The 20,996-nt window shown below is 35.5% G+C and overlaps 1 pseudogene; it reads right to left on the bottom strand.

Annotated features, from left to right (window-relative positions):
* Positions 1 to 14,228: 14,228 nt before the first annotated feature.
* Positions 14,229 to 14,342, bottom strand: LOC143668623 (U6atac minor spliceosomal RNA; annotated as a pseudogene).
* Positions 14,343 to 20,996: the final 6,654 nt, after the last annotated feature.

The following is a 20,996-nucleotide window of genomic DNA, read 5'->3' as shown; positions in this document are numbered from 1 at the left end:
AGTTTGAAACATGGAAAAAAATCGTAATCCTGTCTATTAAAGGTAATTCAGTTATTGCCAGTTTTCACAGGGCCTCACAGAATGACTCAGTCCCTTCCTATTAAGTACCTCTACTTGCAGAGTTCCTTTCTGCTGCACCGTTTACACCTCTTGCTCCCTTTGCTTTTCCTGGGTAAGAAGAGGACATTTCCTTGCACTGGAAAAGCAGCTTCTTCTGGATTCTTTGTTGTCTTGTAGTCCTCATCAAGCGGGGTCTCCCTCCATGCTGGTGCCAGCCCTCCCTGGGCTCGCTGTCCATCTGTAAGAGGTCACAATTTGAAGTCTCTTCCTACTTAATCTTATGGAGGCTTTTACTGTCTGTGAGACTCCGAGGAACCTTTACTTTCCTCCCTCTCATCTATACACTCCTCTCAGACCTCCTCCAACCCACTGATATTCCAGAAGGTAAGGTCATCTGATGTCAAATCTTCATAACTTTCTGGTGTATTTTCCTTCCCCAGCTCCCCACTGACCCTGGGACTTCGCTACTTAGAAAAACATAGAACTTAGATCTTCTCGGAGACCCTCACCCACTCACCTATATCCAGCTTTCTTCATCTCTTTCTCCAAGGTGAATAATGAAGGTGGGAAGGAGGGAGTAGGAGAGAAAGAGAGAGAGAGAGAAAGAAAGACAGAGAGAGAGAGAGAGAGAGAGAGAGAGAGAGAGAGAGAGAGAGAGAGAGGGCATGAGCAGGAAGAGGAAAAGCAAGGAGAGGAGAAGGGAGGGAAGGGGACAGGAGAGAGAAGTCCTGCTCCCTTTACTCAAGCTACTGGAGGGACCCCTGGGTTTTCAGCCATGTAAGCAAATAAATTTTCTTTTCATTCTAACTGCTTTGATACCAGATTTCATCATGCTTTCAAAATAAAGATTCCAAATTAAATCATGAAGGTAGTTCAGATTTTTCTAAAGCATTTTGTGGGGAAAGTAGTATTTGGTGGTAGTCATGAGTTGAGGATTTGCTTGGGTCTCAGTTTGCACCTATTGTGAATAGCTATTGCATATGGTAGTTGATTCAAAGATACTTTTGAAATGCACTGTCTTTGTTTACACTTTCTTGGAGTTACAGATGATGGAGAGTATCATGAGTGGTTTATGGCTGAGGTTTAATACTTTATGGAGGCACCAGTTTGGAATTTGAAATCTGAAAGCTGCTTTGACATTTTCCTGATGTCTTTATTGTCCTCTTGGTCAGTCTCAAGTTGAATTCTACATTCATTTTCCCCCTTCCTTTCTTCCTTTTCTCACCACTGGGAAAATAGGGGTAATAATTCAATAAAAGAAACACTTAGCTAACAAGAGACCTTTTCAAGTAGATGTCATCTTCTAATGGAGAATTATTGCACTATATATATTATCATAGCTAGAGCAGAACCAGTTTGAGGATAAAAATGGCCTGAGGGTTATTTCTTCTCCATATATTTTTCCCCAGAAATAGAAAATATCAAGTCAACCCAGTTCTTACCCTATAGTGAATAGAAAAAATGAGGACATAGGCAATATGGTTAGAAGAAATTCTGATTGAGGTAATATGCCACATTCCATTACTAAAATATTAGTCTGATAAGCAATTCACACAAAATATTATTTGACTAAAATTATGGCACATTTAAAATCATTCCTTTAAACATTTTTCAATAATTTTTTTCCAATTAAAAAAGGTAATACTTGCTCCTTATAATGGATTTTGAAGATTTAGGAAGAAAGGCAGTCAGTATATTAATTTTGAAGGTAGCATTCAAATGTCCAAATGGACAGGATAAGGGTCAAATGACTAAACACAGCTAGTTAGTTACTATTCACACTTTTGAAGATAGAAGTCTTTCAAGATCCATAGATTTGTAGCCTCTTGGTGAAAAATATTCTCTGGCATCTAGAAGTTTCTTTCACGTAAACTTAGTGATCAGTAGCTATGTGCTGTAGATTTGTTTAAAATCAACCTAGTGTGAAGGCAGAGCTGGTAAAGTTTCCTTCTTTTACCTTCTGTTTCCTATGAATAATCTACCCTGTGAAGTTGGGAAAATGGGCCAGCATCACAGAGGACCTAGGAAGCTGACAGGAAGCTGAGTTTAGAGTAGAACCAAAGGACAAACAGTCACTATCACACTGCTAATCTGAAGTTCCACTTGGCACAAAAGTGGATTTTGTATTTTCTTAGACTTCTGTCTGTGTGATGTCCATGCCACAGGGTTAGCAAGCTGCTTAGGTTGGAATCTTAATTCCACCACTGACCCAGTGACATGCAGGCAAGATATTTATCCTGGCAATTCCTCAGTTTCTACATCTAGAAAAATGTGGAAAATGGGAAATGTCATTTCTCATATACTATTAACTCATAGGGTAGGTTTTAGTGTGAATGTGATGAGAAAATACATACTGTATGTTCATCCCACTACCTTGAACATGGTGAGGACACCATAAACATTAACTATTGTTACGTATATATATATTTTTTGCTCATCGTTGGTTATAGATATAAATATCCATGCATAACTTGGTGGTTTAAAGGCTAATAGAGCCCCGATAGTTACATACCCAATATCATAATACAGAACGTGTAAACATAAATTTTTCTTCTAATAACTTAAGGATTTGTTATACAAGTATTCCAGAGTTTTATCAGGCACTTAGAGGAGCCAGAAACACTAATCCTGTTACTTACTCAGTGTCACGAGCTTTCCTTACCCCACTTGGCATTCTGATCTGATGTGGTGAGTAAAAATATTCTCCTTTTGCTCTCTCTTCTCTCCAAGCAAACAGTTTCCACTAAAGGAAGACTGCAGTTCTGTTATTTTGAACTTAACAAATGAGAAGGGGATCTTTCTAATTTTCTTTTTTTAATTCAGTGGGTCATAATTTTTAGGTACACGCTGATATACATCTTATCATCACATGAGTCTTACATAAACTTCAAAGAGAGCTACACACAATGGCAAACAAAGTGGTAAGAAATATTTCAGGAACATGATGAAGTACTATCTCAAGCTGTGCTAAAGCAGATGTCTTAGGAGGGGAAACAGTAGCAGCGTAGCAACTTCTTGCACCGCTGCAGTCGGGTCCAGGTTACTGAACCTTAACAAGATCATGCTGACAGCAAACCAGAAAGGCAGAGCTGCAGAAAAAAAAAGACAAAAAACAAAACAAACAAACAAACAAAAACCCAGCACAACCACATTGGAGACACTGTTGTTGAGACCAGCTGGTCCATGTGACGTGTTGGCAGAATGCGGGTCTTTCACAAATCTTCCCAGCCTCAGAGAACTGAGGCCCTTGGGAAAGGGTCAAGATCCCAAGTAGTCAGGTAATGCCACTAAGAATTCTGAAGGAAAGTAGGACCCTGAAAGAGGAGCTGGGCCCACTGATTCTGGTTTGCTTGGGGATTTTACTTCAGTTTCTGTAAAGGTGTGCCGTCCCCTAATTCCAGATATAGAGACCACTGTAAAGTTAGAGCGAGCCGTGGCCTTGTGCTTGGATTGAGCATGTTGAAGAAAGATTCTTATCATCATGGTTGGGACTGCCTTGGCAGTCATGAATTTATTCTCTATTTTGACCCTGCTGCTCCATGGAAAACTCTGAGGCTCCAAATTCTGGGGGTGGGGAAAGGAAGGCTGAGCGAGTCCTTATACAGGCTCAGAGCTGAGGATAGAAAATTCTTGAAGGCTACAGTTCCAGGGCTTGGCCTTCCGATGGGAAATGCAGAAGGCTGTCGGCAGAGCTGAGTACAAAGAGCAGCTATTTCTCTAGGAAAAGGGTCACAGGAGGGCTAAAAGATAGACACCCACTATTTTTAGTCTTCCTGGCCCTCTTTTGTGAGTATAATACTTAACTTTTAGTGGACCGCAGATCAAGATGTGGTAGGAAAATACAACTTTGGAGGAGAAAGCACATTTTATTGCCCACTATGCAGTACTCCTTGGAGTGGTTAACATAGAAGTTGCACCACAGGATTACCCACTGCCCACAGCCTTCACTGACGAGTTGTTAAAGAATCTGATTAATGGAGCAAATATGTTTTTGGCATAACAATCATGATGGGCTTTTTAGACAAAGCAGGATTTGTCTCCTTTACCCAATGCCCATTCAAGATGGACAAGTTGACATTTAAAAAATGGAAAACAGATGTTTCTTTTAAAGCTTTAAAAGTGTCAGGTATAGATGAAGGACCCCAGCTATTCAGATGGATTGGATCCAAAAGGAAATGTGGAGAAATCTGGCATTTCATCCAGCAGGCATAAGTGCACTCTAAAATAATAGTTTACCTTTGAATAAGGGAAGTTATCCAGATTGGTAAATTACAAACTCTGAATTATCCAATAGTCATCACACTAATGAATTGTCATTTTAAAGAACTGATTGGTGGGATTACTATCCCCAAAACTCTTTCAATAAAATGACAAGAAAACTTTGAATATAGTGATAACTATGCATATCTTGGTAATTGAGTATCATTTAAATGTCATCTATTGCACAATACCCCATAAACTATAGGTGGAACGTTTAGTAAATTGACTTCATTTACTTAAAGCAAAGCAAAAGACATGCCTGTGTTTTAAAATTTTAAGGAAATATGTGCTTTTAGCTCTTTAATGAAAAAGTGTTATATTAAAATATCCTGGGGAAATTTAAAGAAACCCTTATGCTGGTATTCCCCCTTAGATAATCTGATTTCATTTGTCTGTGATAGAGCTTGGACATTGGAATTTTTACAGAGCTGCCCAGGTTATTTCAATGCGCAACCTGATTGGAAACTAGTACTTCAATGTACCTTGGTGTCTAAAATGTGCAATTATTTAAAAGCTTTTCTATCCTGATGTTTTCCCGTGGCACGCCCTAGAATATGCAAAGGGCCACTCACTCCCAGTGTTTATTGTTAGCATCTCTGTTTATGTTCTCTATAATAGTGTAATGCAGTTGGTAAGATTATGGACTCCAGTGTTGGACAGCCTGGTTTGGAATCCCAGCTGAATTTCTGGAAAGATCATTCTTTATTCCTAAAAAGTACCTTGACTGTAAATCTTGCCCCTTCTTTCCATATCACAAATGACCCAATAATATGAACTAAAAATAATCACTAAACATTTACATTCAATCACAGCACCTCCAGAATTCTACATCATTTCTCCACTTTCTAAGTATAATTCTTTATAGTAAAAGAGGTGGGGGTGCTTATGAATCTGTCTCTAGTTCTGTATGTCTCTAGGGAAGGTTCATTTAAGTAACCTGCAGTGCTTTCCTGAAATATAGCTGTTTGGCTTGCATTATCCAATATTCTGAAGGGATTCTTATATATAATAGAGTCAGAGAACAGCTAATCTAGTACATGCTATTGCAATGGACACGGAAGGGAGAAAAATTATGCTCCACTCACCTTGTAGCTCTGGTGTGTCCTCAGATGGAACCTCAGAAAAACCAATGGCAGGTGTCTGCCAGAAGATGTGATACTGCTGCCAATGTACTTACTAGGAACTTCGTCGAGGTTTAGATTTTTACTTTGTCTGTCACAGCAGCTTGATTCTGTCTCAAAAGGAGCACTTTAGGTTTCTCCTGCTGGATAATTATCTTCTCAAGGCATGGGCATATCACTCTTGTGAGCCCAAAAAGAGTGGTTTGGAGTTTCTCCCTTGAAATGTTCTAAGTCTTCCCCTGGTGGCTGGGTCTGGCCGTCTGGCCAACCTATGGGTCATTCAGGGGCCCTATGTCCAGGGCCCAGTTCCAAGAAAACAGCATGGGGAGTGGATGAATACCACTCACTGGTATGGAATTTACTTTGTGGGATTGCACAAGACTGTGCTGCCTGAATGGTGCTGAAATGCTGCTTTTCAGAGATTGTCACTTCCAGACAGAATGAAGAATTTTCACATGCAGTGATTAGACTCTATCTATCTTTATATCTTCTGAATCCATTATTTAAAAATCTAGATTTTAATCAGGTCAATCATTATACCTCACATAGACCCTAAAATTTTGTACACTTTTTAAACAGATTTTTTTAAAATATAGGAACCTACAACAATTATTTGCCACCTGAATAATGACCCTCTTTTCTATCACTGAGTTTAAAACCACTAGAAATAATTGCATTTTTGTTCTGGATCACCTGTCCCACAACCACAGTTGTGCTTATTGTTCTTATGATCTTTACAGAAAAGTTAGCTGCATTCAGGGGACTATTTACTAATGAGAAAGGAAAAAAGTCAAACCCAAATGGAATGGGAATCAATGCAATAAAAAATTAGAAAGATAGGGCTGGCCATGGTGGCTCAACAAGTAGAGTTTTAGCCTGCCATGTTGGAGACCCGGGTTCGATTCCCAGTGCCCGTCCAAGCAAAAAAAATAGGAAGATCATTAAGTTAGGCTAGGCTAGGCTACGCTGCTGTAACAATCCTATGATTCCACAATTCTTTGTGAATCACAAGAAAAAAAACTTTGTTTCTCACCCATATAACAGGTTCATTGTGCATTGGCTGTGAGCTTTTTTCTAAACACGCTCACTTTGAAACTTAGGCCAGCAGAGCGGCCAATATCAAAAACACTGCCAGCTGCCATGCAGGGGAAAAGAGACTCTGGAGGGCTTCATGTAAACCGTTTAATGGCTTGGATCAGAAGTGATGCGTATCACTTATGCTCACAACTCTTTAACCAGAACTAGTCATACGGCTCTCATGTAACCACAAGGGATCCAGGAAGTACACACCAACCGTTTTCTCCAAACATAAAGAGTCAGAAATATTTGGAGAGCAGTACTGACTACCGCAGATATGTTAAAGGCAGTGCACTTAATCCAGGCTTTGCAAATTTCTAAAGGAAATGTCTAGAAAGGTGGCCTCTCTTTTAATGAATCTCTTTCAAAAAATTGTAGAGAATGAGAAAAGAGAGTCATCCATTTTATGAGCCTTCTTAAACATTATAAATATTGCTTATAATAGAAAAGTTTTAAGCCAATGTCTATATTTATAAATTATAAACAATAAATCAAGGCATTTAATTTTATTTTCTTTCTAGACAAAGTCATGTAGTATGGAATTCATGCTAGAATTTGGCAGCAAACTTCTGAACATAGTAAAAGGCTTGGAAAAATACACTGAAATATTGTGTGCTATTTGTAAGTCAGGAATAGGAATAGATGAATAATTTCTCTGCTTTTATTTCTGTTTTCTATTTCAAATTTTCCATAATGGGCTTTTATAATGAAAAATTATACAAAATTAACTTGGAGAGAATAATGCCTTAAAAAAGAGGAAACTGGTGGATTTTTAATATTCAGTATAAAACCAGGTTATTAACTGGTAGGTTAATCGGCTGAGAAAATCTTTTCCTTCCCTAGAAGTTTAAAAATAATATTGATATTAATTTATTTGGAGGCTGAAACCTAGTGAAAGGAAAGAGAAGTCTAATGATAAATACTTATTGGCCCTAGACTTTTCATTCTACTTCTGACAATTCTGTGAGAGGCACAATTGCTTGTCCAAGAGCAGATCTCTGTTTCAATTTCAGCTATTAGCATTTTGTATTTATTTGGCTCTTTTAAAGCATTTCATTTTGATGAAATCTGGAATGCTACTTAGGAATATCAAAACCTATCTCAGGTTTTTATTGAATCTTGAAACAAGATGATGAATGATAAAAATTTTCAAAGGGCACATTTTTCCCCATAATTTAAAAAAATATTTCAGTGTAATAGTGACAGACAAGAGATGAGTGGTTGCTTTGGAAAGGGGCCATAGGTGGAATGATTACAAGGGGACATGAGAAAACCTTTGGGTGTCATGGATATGTTCACTCACTTGATTATAGTGAATGTTTCATAGATGCATATATAAATATATGTCAAAACTTCTTAAATCACAGAATTTAAATATGTGCAACTAAATGAAGCTTTTTAAAAATATAATTCACTGTAACCTGTGGACCCAATCAACTTGAAGGTCTTTCTCTTACATTGAGCTACAAAGACCAGGCTAGATCCCCTAATATTTTATACTTTTATCAAACTTGGAGGTTGGAATGTCAAGTCTGCAGGTGATACCAAGCTGGAAAGAGTAAGAAGAATTGTGAAGCTGTCAATGACTACATTTGTAAAGCAAGGATATAAAATTAATAAACCGGAAATTAACTAGTAACTGAGGGCTATTCCCTTTAAGTTGTGGATGTACTTCCAATTTCTGTAGCTCTGACTCAGACTAACCAGACAGTATCCCTACTTTAAACTCTTTGATTGGTAACTGTAAAAACACTATTGTAATCCATCAATATGCCCTATGGATGATACTTACCCAGAGAGTTTCATAAAGACAGGTTGGCATCTTAAGGTTCAGACGGAGCAAGGCTATAGAGCAATTTATATAAATCCACTTGTTGATTTTGAGCACAGCTTTAGGTAGTAAGTTTGTAAATAACATCCATGATTTATAATAAGTGAAATTTAAAATACTAAGATGATGATCACATATTGACATTAATATTTCTGTAATGGGAACAAACTGGGTCATTGTAAAATTTAGAAATATTGTACTTGCTATATAATATTATTTCTCTCTTGTTTATTTTCGGTACATGGAAATTTCAGATTTAAACTTTTTAAAATGCAGGGTAATAACTAAGATGATGGACAGCTAATCATAACTGAGGCTATTTTTGTATCAGGAAATGCAGGAGTGAGGTGAAAATATTCTTTTGATCCAACAGATCAGCTGTGGGTCTTATGTTCTTTCCACAAAGGCATAGATATTTGAGTCACTTTGATCTGCCTACCATTTATAAAGGCCACAGCTGATTGGATTAGGAGACAATTGTTCTCAGAACTCTTACCACTGAAAATGTAGAAATAACCTAAGTCTAACAAAATACTTAAATGCTTTTAAATTCTAATATGTCACAAACACAATGAATGATGATCCAGTTGCTAAAGTGTATTTGTTAACATTTGCATGATAAATGGCTAATGATTTAAATAACTGAAAACTAGCTGAAATACATACTCTCATGCAGTAGAAAACCAACAATTGCATTGAAATGTACTTTCAAAAACTATTTGTACGTTGGCCAAAATAGACAGTTTTCACTGTCTTTCTCCAAGCCTTTAAACTGGAACTCAGGAAGCACTGCATTAGACATGTTGGAAGTTAAGTTCCCATATGGTGGGTGCTATTGCCAATTCACTTTGTTTAGCACCTAGCAAAGTAACCCTTTAGGGTAGGAACTAAAATGTATTTGGATTTTAAAGACCGAGAGAGTCAGACTCAAATGAAACTCAACTAGATCCAGACGGTAACTAGCTGATGAGGATCATAGAGAGGTGTTAGAGTTCTTTGAATCTTCTATCCCAAAAGTGTTAAGCCAGTTAGCCACTCAATAAGTTTTGAAAGACTGACTAGCTGAAAATGCTGGTAACACTGAAGAACAGGGAAAATAGAGCATCTCATACAAGCACTCAAATCTGGACTCCAGAAAATTGTGTTTGAATTCACAGGGTAGCGACAGTAGCAAAGCTTAGTATAGATAGCACTCTTTCCTAGAACAGTTTGGGGATGTAGGTTTAGCAGTAAATGGTTCAATAGCCAAATGCCCAGTGCTATTAAACAAGCATATAGTATCTGGAAAAAACTGGATTCTTAACAAGAAGCCATACTTTTCTTGGATGCAAAATTGTTAATTGTCACAGCAGCAGAGATGGTTTTCTGTCCGTTGCCTGTTTCCTCTTGCTCCTAGGTCCACATATGGACTGCATTTCCTGGTCTCTCTAGCAGTTCAATGGTATCCTGTGACTGAGTTCTAGCTAATGGACCTGGAGGCACAAATGATGAACTTTGCAGGCCTGGCTCCTTAAAACATCCTTCTAGCTCCTTTTCCTTCTGGCTGTTTGGAATGGAGGAGACTTTCAGCATCTTGGGAGATGATTGCTAAAAATGAAAGATAAGGGGGAGATCCACTGGTCCCCACGAGGGGCTGGGCAGAGTCAGTGGCTGTGTGGCCTCAGGTGAAATACCACTATACGTGTACATCTGAAACACCATTTAGAGTCCACTGAGCAGGAAGACCTATTTTGGATTTCACATGCGTGAAAAATAGACTTTCTTTGGACTGAGACATTGTAATATGGGGGTTTAGTGGTTCTGCAGGTATTATTATTGCCTCGATTAATAGGGTTAGCATAGCATCCATTGCCCCATCTATATATAAAAGACAAGGCCATATTTAGTAAAATATTTTATTTTAGAGATGGGAACCATGAGCAATGGAGGAATTGTTACTTTTCAAATGAAACATATTCAGTTACTATTCCGTCAGGATTTGGGACCCATGTACCTTGATACCCAGGCCCTGATACACTTGGTTCAAAGAAAATTCTTTGCAGTTTGAAATCCTCTAAAATTTAAGCATCCATTCCTCTGCACATTTATCATCTTCTACTTTGTTATAGATACCTGGGTATACATTTTATATTATTTCATCTCCTAGACATTATGCCCTTGAAGACCAGAATTTTGTATACCCTAAAATCTTGTATATCCTAAAATCTCTTATTCAGGGTTTGATTGAATATTTTGGAAGATCAGTAATTGTTTATTGAACAAATGTTTGTTGGTAACAGCCTAAAAATGTAGGGATCTTCTAGATGTGTATATAAATGATTTAAGTTCTGTACTGCCTATATAACATTTATATAAAATGTAGTGTCAATGCAGGTTAGAAATATGAAACTCTTCTATGATTCATACATTTTAGAAACCTTCCTCATTCAAGCTTAAATAAAATAGATTTTATTTGTATTAAACACTACAGATTTTTTTCCGATAGCTTAGATGAAATTCAATATATTGTTTTTAAAAATCTACTGGTCTTCAAAGTTTTTCACTCTTTTGAAAATAATGTTATCAACATCCTATTTGTTTTCTTTTCGTGCTCCATGCAAATCACATGGATAGTTGAAGAAGAATGAAAATGTTTCAATTAGAGCTCGCGCAACAGTAAATATAAATGACTCAGAAGTGATATGCAAAGTATTCATTTAATTCTAATAATAAGTTACATCATTATAAAATGGAATTCATAATATCCACCCCGTCAGGCATTCTCTTGAATATAACTTTTTTCTTTTTTTCTATAACAGCTTTGAAATTTTGTGCTCTTGGACCTTAAAAGTATCCTGTTAATTTATCTTGATAGAAGAAAAGAAAGAACATATTTTTCAGAGGTACCATTTAATTGCACACTAGGGATGAGCCAAGACATAAACTGCTTATACTTTCTAGATTATATTATTTTACAGTGATTTTGAAGAAATAAGTGGAATAAACAAGACACATTCAATATTTATATATTGGCATCAATCAAAGAAAGCTTTAAAATATGAATATGCATTTTCTATAAAGTACACATAATTTAGAAATAAATGTAAATGAGATAGCCTATATTTATGCTTTTGCACTAAGGGAAAGATTTAAAAATAATACCAAAATCCCGAGGAACACTATTATTTTTTCCCTTCTAAGTGTTAGATTGCTTAAGTATTTTCTTTGTGATATTAAACATTTTCACTTTCATATTTTGAGGAAGGGGATAACCTCATATCTGGCCCTTGTTCTTTAAGAATTCACAATCTGATTGGGAAGTTAAGGCTTTCTCAGATAACCGCAGTGCTGGGCACTACATGGTGTGGTTAGAATTTGAGCAAAGTCACAAAGAATGGTCAGAATATAAAGAAGCAGAGATGAGGAGTGAGGGTCTTTCAACAAAACAAACCTAAAAGAGAATATTGTGGAAATAAAGTAAAGCCCTTTGTTTGACTGCCCATCACAGTCACCTGAGAAACTTCGAAACACCTGGTGCTGAGACCATACCCTAGATATATTAAATAAGAATTGCTGTAGGTGGGATTAGGAATCTGATTTTAAAATCTTCCCAGGTGACTCACTCCAAAAGGAAACCAGTGTTGAGAACTATTGGCTTAAAACAAAGTGTGGTAATAATCAGAGCTGTTGGGCTAGAATTGGAGCAGAAAGTGACAAGACGAGAAGCAGTTTGCATGGAAGCAAATACACCAGGAATCTTGTGAAATCTTATAAATCTTAATTATTGGGACTTAAGGGAAAATAGAGAGAAGAATGAATTACTTCTAAGTTTTTAATTTCCAGTGACTGTAAGAACTACATAGCAATTACTGCTAGAAGAAAGAGCTGAATATAAGGTGGTGGTGAGGAGTCATGACTTCAGGCTTAAATATATTTGATTTTTAAGCTAACAGTGAAACATTCAGGGAAGATATCTGAGGGAAGATATCTGTAGTTTAGTTGTCAAAAAATATTTAGATGCTTTCTTCTTGTGAAATTCAATAGTATTAGTATCGGTATTTCTGCTGCATATCAAGAGTATCAACAAGTTTCACATTGCTTTGAAGATTCTTTCTGGATTCTATATTTTAAAATATTTCAAAACTTAAATATTAGGTCTATGCACAAATTTGATCAAATATTTCCCACAGAGGTAAAACTTGAAGGAGGGTCTCAATTCACTGAGCATGTTGCATTTGTGCCTACCTAGACCTAATTCAAAGACCCCTAAAGTTAAAAAATAACCACAACCTGGAAGCCATTGATGAAATCATTAAATACAACTTGGTGGGAAAAAAGACACATGAAGTTAAAATACCAAGAAAAGCAGTAAAGAGAAGAAGCTATTGAGGACCCTCTCAGTTGGGAATTAAGTCGGATGCCAAAATCTTCTCATCAAACCAGAGAATAGATTCTGTTCAGAGTTAAGCCACTGAAATGTTTTACTGCATTTCATCATCATCATCATTAATCTTCAATTTAAAATGAAATTACTTGTATCCTAATCTTACTTCAAAACAGCATAAGCCATATACAAACAAAATATGGCACACATTAACATTTTAATTTCTGTAGCCTTATCAATTTTCACTTGTAACACCCCAAATCCCTAATCTTATACTATCTCTTATAAACATCTGCCTCTCATTCATATACCAGAAGCACAATTACCAAAAGGAATTACAACCAACCCAGTTTTGAACTTAAATACGTTTTCTAAATTTTGACTCTTTATCACACTGTTCTCAGTTATAAATGGTTCTTCCCTTTAGTAGGACTACGTGCTTTCTAAAAACACAGACAATATTCATTTTATCACATGGGTCATCTTTTGCATGGAACCAGGAAATTCCAATATATTTCAAAGTAAACAGAATAACAAGAGGGACCATAAATTGAGTTTGGTCTAATTAAAAATATAGGGTGGTTTCTAATTGATAAAATTTATCTATTTGGCCAAAGACAACCAAGAATGGAAAACTGTAGTTTCCATGTCCCTTATAAATATAGATGCACGAAAGTTCAACAAACAATAGAAAACAAAATATAATAGCACATTAAAATAATTATATGCCATAATCAAATGGGAATTATGTTAAGAATGCAAGGGGATTTGACATAAGAAAATAATGTTCTTTGACATAGAACAAAGAGGGAAAAGAACACATCTCAATGGATATAGAAAAAATATTTGAAAAAATCCCACACCATTTCAATACACAAATATTCAGAAAACTAGGAATGAAAAGAAACTGCCTCAACATGAAAAGAGACATGATAAAGGAACTTTATGAAAGACCCATAGCTAACATAGTATTCAATAATTAAGGATGGAAAGCATTCCTCCTAAGACCAGGAAAAAGACAAGATGCCATTCAACATTGTACTGGAAGTTCTAGCAAGAGCAATTAGGCAAAAAAAAAGAAATAAAAGAATCTAAAATGAAAAAGAAGCAAAACAATCTTTTTTTTTTTTGCACTTGAAAATCAAGAAAAAATCCATTTACATTAATTTCTAAAAGAAAAAATAATATCTAGGAATAAATTTAAGCAAGGACATGAAAGACATGTTCCTTAAAAGCTCTGAAACACTGCTGAATGGAATTAACAAAGACTGAAATAAATGGAAATATATCCCAGTCTCTGGACTGGAAGACTTAATATTGCTAAGTGCTAGTATGCCCTGAAATGAGCCACAGATTAAACACAACCCCTACGAAAATTCCAGCAGCCTTATCTTTTTTTGCAGGAATGGAAAAGCCAATGTTCAAATTTGAAATAATTAAAACAGTCTTGAAAAAGAACAAAGTTGGAGGACTTTCATTTCTCAATTTCAGAGCTTAGTACAAAGCTACAGCCTTCAAAATAGTGTGGAGTAGGTGGCAATGCCTTAACCGTATGCGTGTTGTGCAGGCCCGAGGGCCTCTTCCATCCTTGTCAAGGGGATTGCTAACCTTCTCTCCTTTCATACAGCACAAATGAAATCAGAAAGAAAGATAGATAATAAAGACTGAGATGTTATAATCTAGGAATGCCTAGAGTGTATAATGATAATGACTAAATGTGCAAATATAAAAAATGTTTTTGCATGAGGAAGAACAAAGGAATGTCATTACTTCAGGGTGCTGAAAATAGATGGTAATTAATATTTTAGAATTTTACCTTATGTGTGAGACTAAAGCAAAAGTGTTTATTTGATACAAAAACAGTAATAATAAAAAAAGTACAATGGGTTCCAAATTAAAAAAAAAAAAAACAGTGTGGAACTTGTGAAGCTAGACATATAGATTAAAGGAAAATAATTTAAAGACCAGAAATAAACTCATTCACCTGTGGCCAATTGATTTTTGACAGGTGCTACATCCATTCAATGGGTGAAAAAATATTTTCTTCAATAGATGTTTCTGGGAAAGCTGGGTACCCACATGCAAAAGAATGAATTTGGACCTGTAACTCACACTTTATACCAAAATTAACTCAGAATGGATCAAACACCCTAAATATACTAGCTAAAACCACAAAATTCTTAAAAGAAAATGGGGAAATCTTTATGATCTTGGATTTGGCAATAGATTCTTAAATGTGACACAAAAAGCACAAACAAAAAAATATTTTAAAAAATTGGTAAATTGGACTTCATCATATTAAAAAACTTCTGTGTATCAAACAGCATTATCGAGAAAGTGAAAACCAATCTACAGAATAGATGAATAGTTGCAAATTATATTTCCAATAAGAGGTTAATATCTGAATATATAAAGAAATCCTAAATCTGAAAACAACAGCAGCAAAGTAACCCAAACAACTGGATTAAAAATGTACCGTGGTGTTGAATAGATGTTTCTTAAAAGAAGATATACAAATAGCCAACAAGCACATGAAAAAATGCTCAGCATTACTAGTCACTGAAGAAATGAAAATCAAAACTATGTTGAGGTGCCACTTCACCCCCACTAGAGTGGCTATAATCAACAACAAAAAAGCCCCACAAAATCAGAAAAAAATAGAAATGTTGACTAGAATGTGAAGAAACTGGAATCCATGTACATTGCTGCTAGGAAAGTGAAATGTTCAAGCTGATGAAGAAAACAGTTTGGCAGCTACTCAAAAAATTAAATTTAGAATTATCATATGACCAAAGATTCTACTCCTAGACATAAATCTAAAAGAAGTCAGAATCATATGGATGACATGAACTTAGAATTATCATACGACCCAGCAATTCCACTCTGAGACATAAACCTAAAAGAACTGAAAACAGATACTCAAGCAAATACATGCACACACATGCTGACAGCAACACTATTCACAGTTGTAAAAAGCTGGAAACAGCCCTGTTTTGCATAACTTCTGGAATGCAATAACACTAGAAACAGAGCGGCTTTTAAAAATAGGAATTTATAAGTTGCAAGTTTACAGATCTGAGGCTGTGAAAAACGTCCAAACTAAGGCATCCTGGGAAAGATACCTTGATTCAAGAAAGGCCGATGTGTCCAGAACACCTCTGTCAGCTAGAAAGGCACATGGCAAATGTCTGCCAGCTTTCTCTCCTGGCTTCTTCTTTCATAAGGATTCCCTGGGGGTAGTCTCCTTCTGCTTCGCCAGAGGTCTCTGGCTGTGTGGGCTCTCTTGGTTCTAAAACTTTTTCCAAAATGGTTCTCTCTTAAAGGGCTCTAGTAAGCAACCCCATCCTGAATAGGTGGAGACACATCTCCATGGAAACCATATAAACAAAAGTTACCAGCCACAATTGGGTGGGTCACATTTCCATGGAAACATCAAAAAAGATTCCACCCAACAATACTGAATGAGGATTAAAGAACTTGCCTTTTCTAGGGTACACAACAGATTCAAACTGGCACAAGTCCAAATGCCCATCAGTGGATGAATAGATAAAATACATTGTAAATATTCATTTATGGATAAATCCAGTGATTCATTTAAGACAGGAATATTATTCAGCCATAAAAAAGAATGAAGTTCTCATATATGCTGCAACATGGATGAACCTTGAAAGGATAATGCTAAGTGAAATACGCCAGACACAAAAGGACAAATCACGCATGATTCCATTTTTATGAAATATATAGAATAGGCAAGGCCATAGAGACAGAAAATAGATTAGAGATTATAAGGGTCTAGGGCAGAGGGGAATGGGGAATGAATGCTTATTGCATATTTTATTTTTTAAAGCTGCTGGAATGCAACATACTAGAAATGGAATTGTTTTTAAAAAGGGAATTTATTAAGTTGCAAGTTTACAGTTTTAAGGCTATAAAAATGTCCAAGGTATCCAGGAAATGATACCTTGACTCAAGAAAGGGTCAATGATGTTTGGGGTTTCTCTTTCATTTGGGAAGGCACATGGTGGCATCTGCTAGCTTTATCATCCCACTTCTTCAAATGTCTTCCTCATCTCCAAAGGTCTCTGGCTGTGTGGACTCTGAAGCTTCTTCCAAAATGGTTTCCTCTTAAAGCGCCAATAAGCAACCCCACCTTAAATGGGTGGACACACATCTCCATGGAAAAAGGTGAACAAGTCCCACCCACAATTGAGTGGGTCACATCTCCATCTTTTGGGGTGATGAAAAATTTTGAGGCCAGATGGAGGTGGTGGTTGCAAAGCATTGTGGATGAAATAAATGCCATCAAATTTTCAAATGTTTACTTAAAAATGATTAATTTCATAGGAAGGAATTTCACCTCAACTTACTGGAAAGTTGTATTAATCTGAAAGATTGCTTTTGTTCAACTAAAAATAATTTTTAAAAAATTTATGAAAACTCAGTAGGAAGCTTTTTATCATTTTAAATATGAAAAGTATTATTTGTACCTATTGGGGAATATAATTTTACTATTGATATTAAGGCAGAATATTTGCCAAAAGATATATCATTTGTTCTGGTTAAATATTTATTTGTCAGACTCAGGTAAATTGTGTTATTATTTATTATTTATTACATTTATTATTAAATACATAGACATATTATAGACTATGAATGCAGTTAATATTATATATTTAGTTGATTAATCACAAAAATATATAATTTATCGTAATTTTATTATATAAATATATGTTAATTAAACCAGGCACACACATAAACATATACATGTATAATGTGATGCATTAAAGAACACATGAGCAACTTTGTCACTAGATATCAGACTCTTGGTGCAGGCTCTGTCTGACCTATGATTATGAACTCCTGATCTCTAAACTAACATCATCTGGTGCCAGGAAAAACTTCTCCACAAATGTCTGAAAACCTAGGTTGTAGGTTGTTGATGTTGATGTCAGAGATAGATGCTTTAGGGCCCTTATGTAAAGAAAAAACAAATGAAATAATTTTGCAATTTCTTCTCTTAGCACAAATGTAAAAGACTTTCTTCCAAAAAAAAATCAGTTCTGAAGAACCAAGTGTTCTTTGTTTTTGCTTCCTTCTGTGTGCCATATTGTAATTCTAGTGATAGTCACAAAATAGCACAATGTTTACAATAGTTACACAAAACAGCTGAGGAATATTCTGCAATATGAAAAAATTCATATTATTCTTAAAGTTGCATATTAAACAACTTTAGCTAGATGTAAAGCTAGATGTAATATGCAAAGAACTTGATAATTTAGTTGCTGTTGTATTTGCAGCTTTGTTATATAAAAATCACAATTTGTCATCTAAAAATCACAGTAGTTTCATTTTGCTTAAAGTAGGATAGATCACAATTTGTTAGCATGATGTCACTTTCAAATATGTAGATGTAGCGGACATAGGCTTCCATTTAGACTTTTCTCAGTATTATCAAACATTAGAAGCAGATCTGCTATATCTCATTGATTCACCAGACTTGAGCAAGAGAGCTTCGCAATTTTGTCCCATAACTGCACACTTGGGAAATGTGAATTGCACAGGAGGTGAGGTAGAATGTTTGTAAGGAGGTTGGTAAAAAAAAAATCTTTCTATTATATAATTTATTGTAAATAAAATGCAAAGTATTATAAGATCTATCAAATATAGAAATTGTCCTCTACATCCAAATAAAGTAGTTTCTTATTTTAAAGTGAAAAACAAGAATTCTCATCCAAACAATTCTTTTCAATCAGGCTTTATATTTGAAATGGTTATATGCAATTTTGAATATATATATATTTTGCATGATCTCTTCAAATTCTCGATAGAAATCAGAGATAATATGCTTTTCCCATAATAATATAGCAGAAGGTTAAAAATAACTACACATAAAAATTTATATTTTAGTCAATATTATATTTAATCAAACATTCTTTGATTTTGTTCACAAATATAAAGTTGATATTTTTGTTGACATATTCTTCTAATCAAATTTATTGAGCAAGGAATATGTACATTAATTGTATCAAAGTATAATATTTGATGAGTTTTGACAGTTGAATACACCCCTGAATTTCCACCATGGTAAAGATACAAAACATTTCCTTCATTACCAAAGATTTCCTGTGCCCTTTGTAGTCCTTTACTCTTGGCTAGAGGCAACAACTGATATGCATTTTGTCAGTAGACACCAGTTCACATTTTATATAAGTGAAGTCATATTCTAATTTAGGTCTGGCTCTTTCACTCAGCATGCCATTTTTGAAATTGGTCCATGTTGTTTCACATAACAATACTTGTTTGTTTTTATCACTGAGAAATACTTCATTATACGATTGTATATATATATATATATATATGTATATATATATATATATCTTGCTTATCCATTCACCTGCTGATGGGGATTTGGGTTGTTGCTCATATTAGTCTTTTGTGACAAAAACTTCTGTGGACCTTCCTGTAAAAATATTTGAATGGACATAAATTTCCATCTCTCTTCGGTAAATAAATGCCAAAAATATGGAATGACTGGGTATTTTGATGTGGTAGATTTATTTTTTTAAAGTAATTCCCAAATAGATTTTTATAGTGGCTGTGTAATATTTCACACTCCCAACAGCAGTGCATCAGAAATCAAGATGCTGTACATTCTTGCCACCACTTAGCATTACCAGCCTTTTTAATTTTAGCCATTTGGATGAATGTGTAATAATGTCTATTGTGATTTTAATTTGCATTTTCCTGATGAATTTTAATATCAAGTATTTTAGTAAGAATTAATTTTGAATCCAAATAATGATAAACTTATAATTTTCGGAATCTCTGTGTACTTTCCACCCCAGCTAGATGCTCTGTGTGCTTCAGATTACTCCCATTAGAGGCTGGAACACACACTCTTCCAGCATCACAGAGGTGCGCCTTCCCTGTTTGTTGAAGTAGGTGTCATTGTGCGGGAGCACCTCAGTGGGAGTGCTGGGCATGTTGTGGTAGAGCAGCACGCATGACTATCACTCTTAAGGCCCTGCCTGCTGGGGAGAGTGAGTTGAGCCGTCAGAGCCTGCTACACTGTAGTTTGCAAAGGAAGGAGCCTGCTCCTGGCTGGTGACTGCTGGCCCATGGTTCATCCAGTCCAGATATTTCCCTGTTGGCAATATTCTAAGCAGTACCGTTACCTATATGCATAGTACCTGTGAGCTTTGCATACTGGTTGGGATGCTTTAGACTAGCTCTTTCTATGTGAACTTATTATATAAACTTTCCAAAGTTTTCAAGAAAGAATTACTTCACAGAACAAGTATACTTAAGAATTTTGAGACTCAAAGAATATTTAGTGGTTTTGGTTAAAAACATATTTTATACATGAAGTTTCCTTACAGGGATAGAGTCCATACTTCGAAAACATCTTGAATAATGAATATGGAAGAAAATTGCATACTTCAATCTTTCAAAACTGTTTCCAGAATCCCTCAATGATAAGTTTATACTGGTTGGTATGCAGAAAACAAGGCACCATAACTGATAGGCTTTAAAGTATTCTGAACTTACCTTTGTGATGTGTGATTGAAAAATGGAGCTGCTTTCCTTTTGATTTTCTTCTCCATCTGGTTTTTACATTTACCTAACCAAAAGCTATATCATTTATCCCTCAAAATGGCTTCCTTTTTATTGACACAAGTTTTTTTTTCTGAAGGGTGAAGCCCATTCTGTGTTCTGAAGGACTCTACCATGCATGCCAAACATTCCACAAACTGATATTAGGAGGGTAAAAGCATCCTACTTTTGATATTTCTGACTTAGCATAAGACAAAAAGTATCCACCACAAAGTTTTTAGCAATGGCATTTATGACTAAGGACTTCATGATAAGAGCCGGTGTTTGTTCAGTTAGTGAAGTCTATTTTTACTAACAGATAGTGTCTCATTTATTATACAAAATAAGTGAACCACTATGCGTTAATTACAGTTACATACCAGAAGGCTATGAAATGTATTTGAAAAAAAAAAAAAAACAAACAAACAATAGATCCTCTGTTCTAAGAATCATTTCATCTAAGCAAAATTGATTTTGTAATTCAAACCAGAAATCACTGTTAATATTCAATATATATTGGTTCATTTGTATGTCATTTTATATGGGCAACTTGTTGACATTTTTTGTGATTGTAACTGTATAGGCTGTGGTCATTTATTACCTCAGTATCACCCATCTGCACACGCATTTGTCATTCCTCTGCTGAATTTAGATCCAGTTGGGCAATGGAAAGTTAGGGCTAGTGGAACAA

This window comes from Tamandua tetradactyla, chromosome 24 (genome assembly GCF_023851605.1).
Source record: "Tamandua tetradactyla isolate mTamTet1 chromosome 24, mTamTet1.pri, whole genome shotgun sequence".
In the NCBI taxonomy this organism is placed as follows: Eukaryota; Metazoa; Chordata; class Mammalia; order Pilosa; family Myrmecophagidae; genus Tamandua; species Tamandua tetradactyla.
This window is presented reverse-complemented; position numbering and strand designations above follow the sequence as displayed.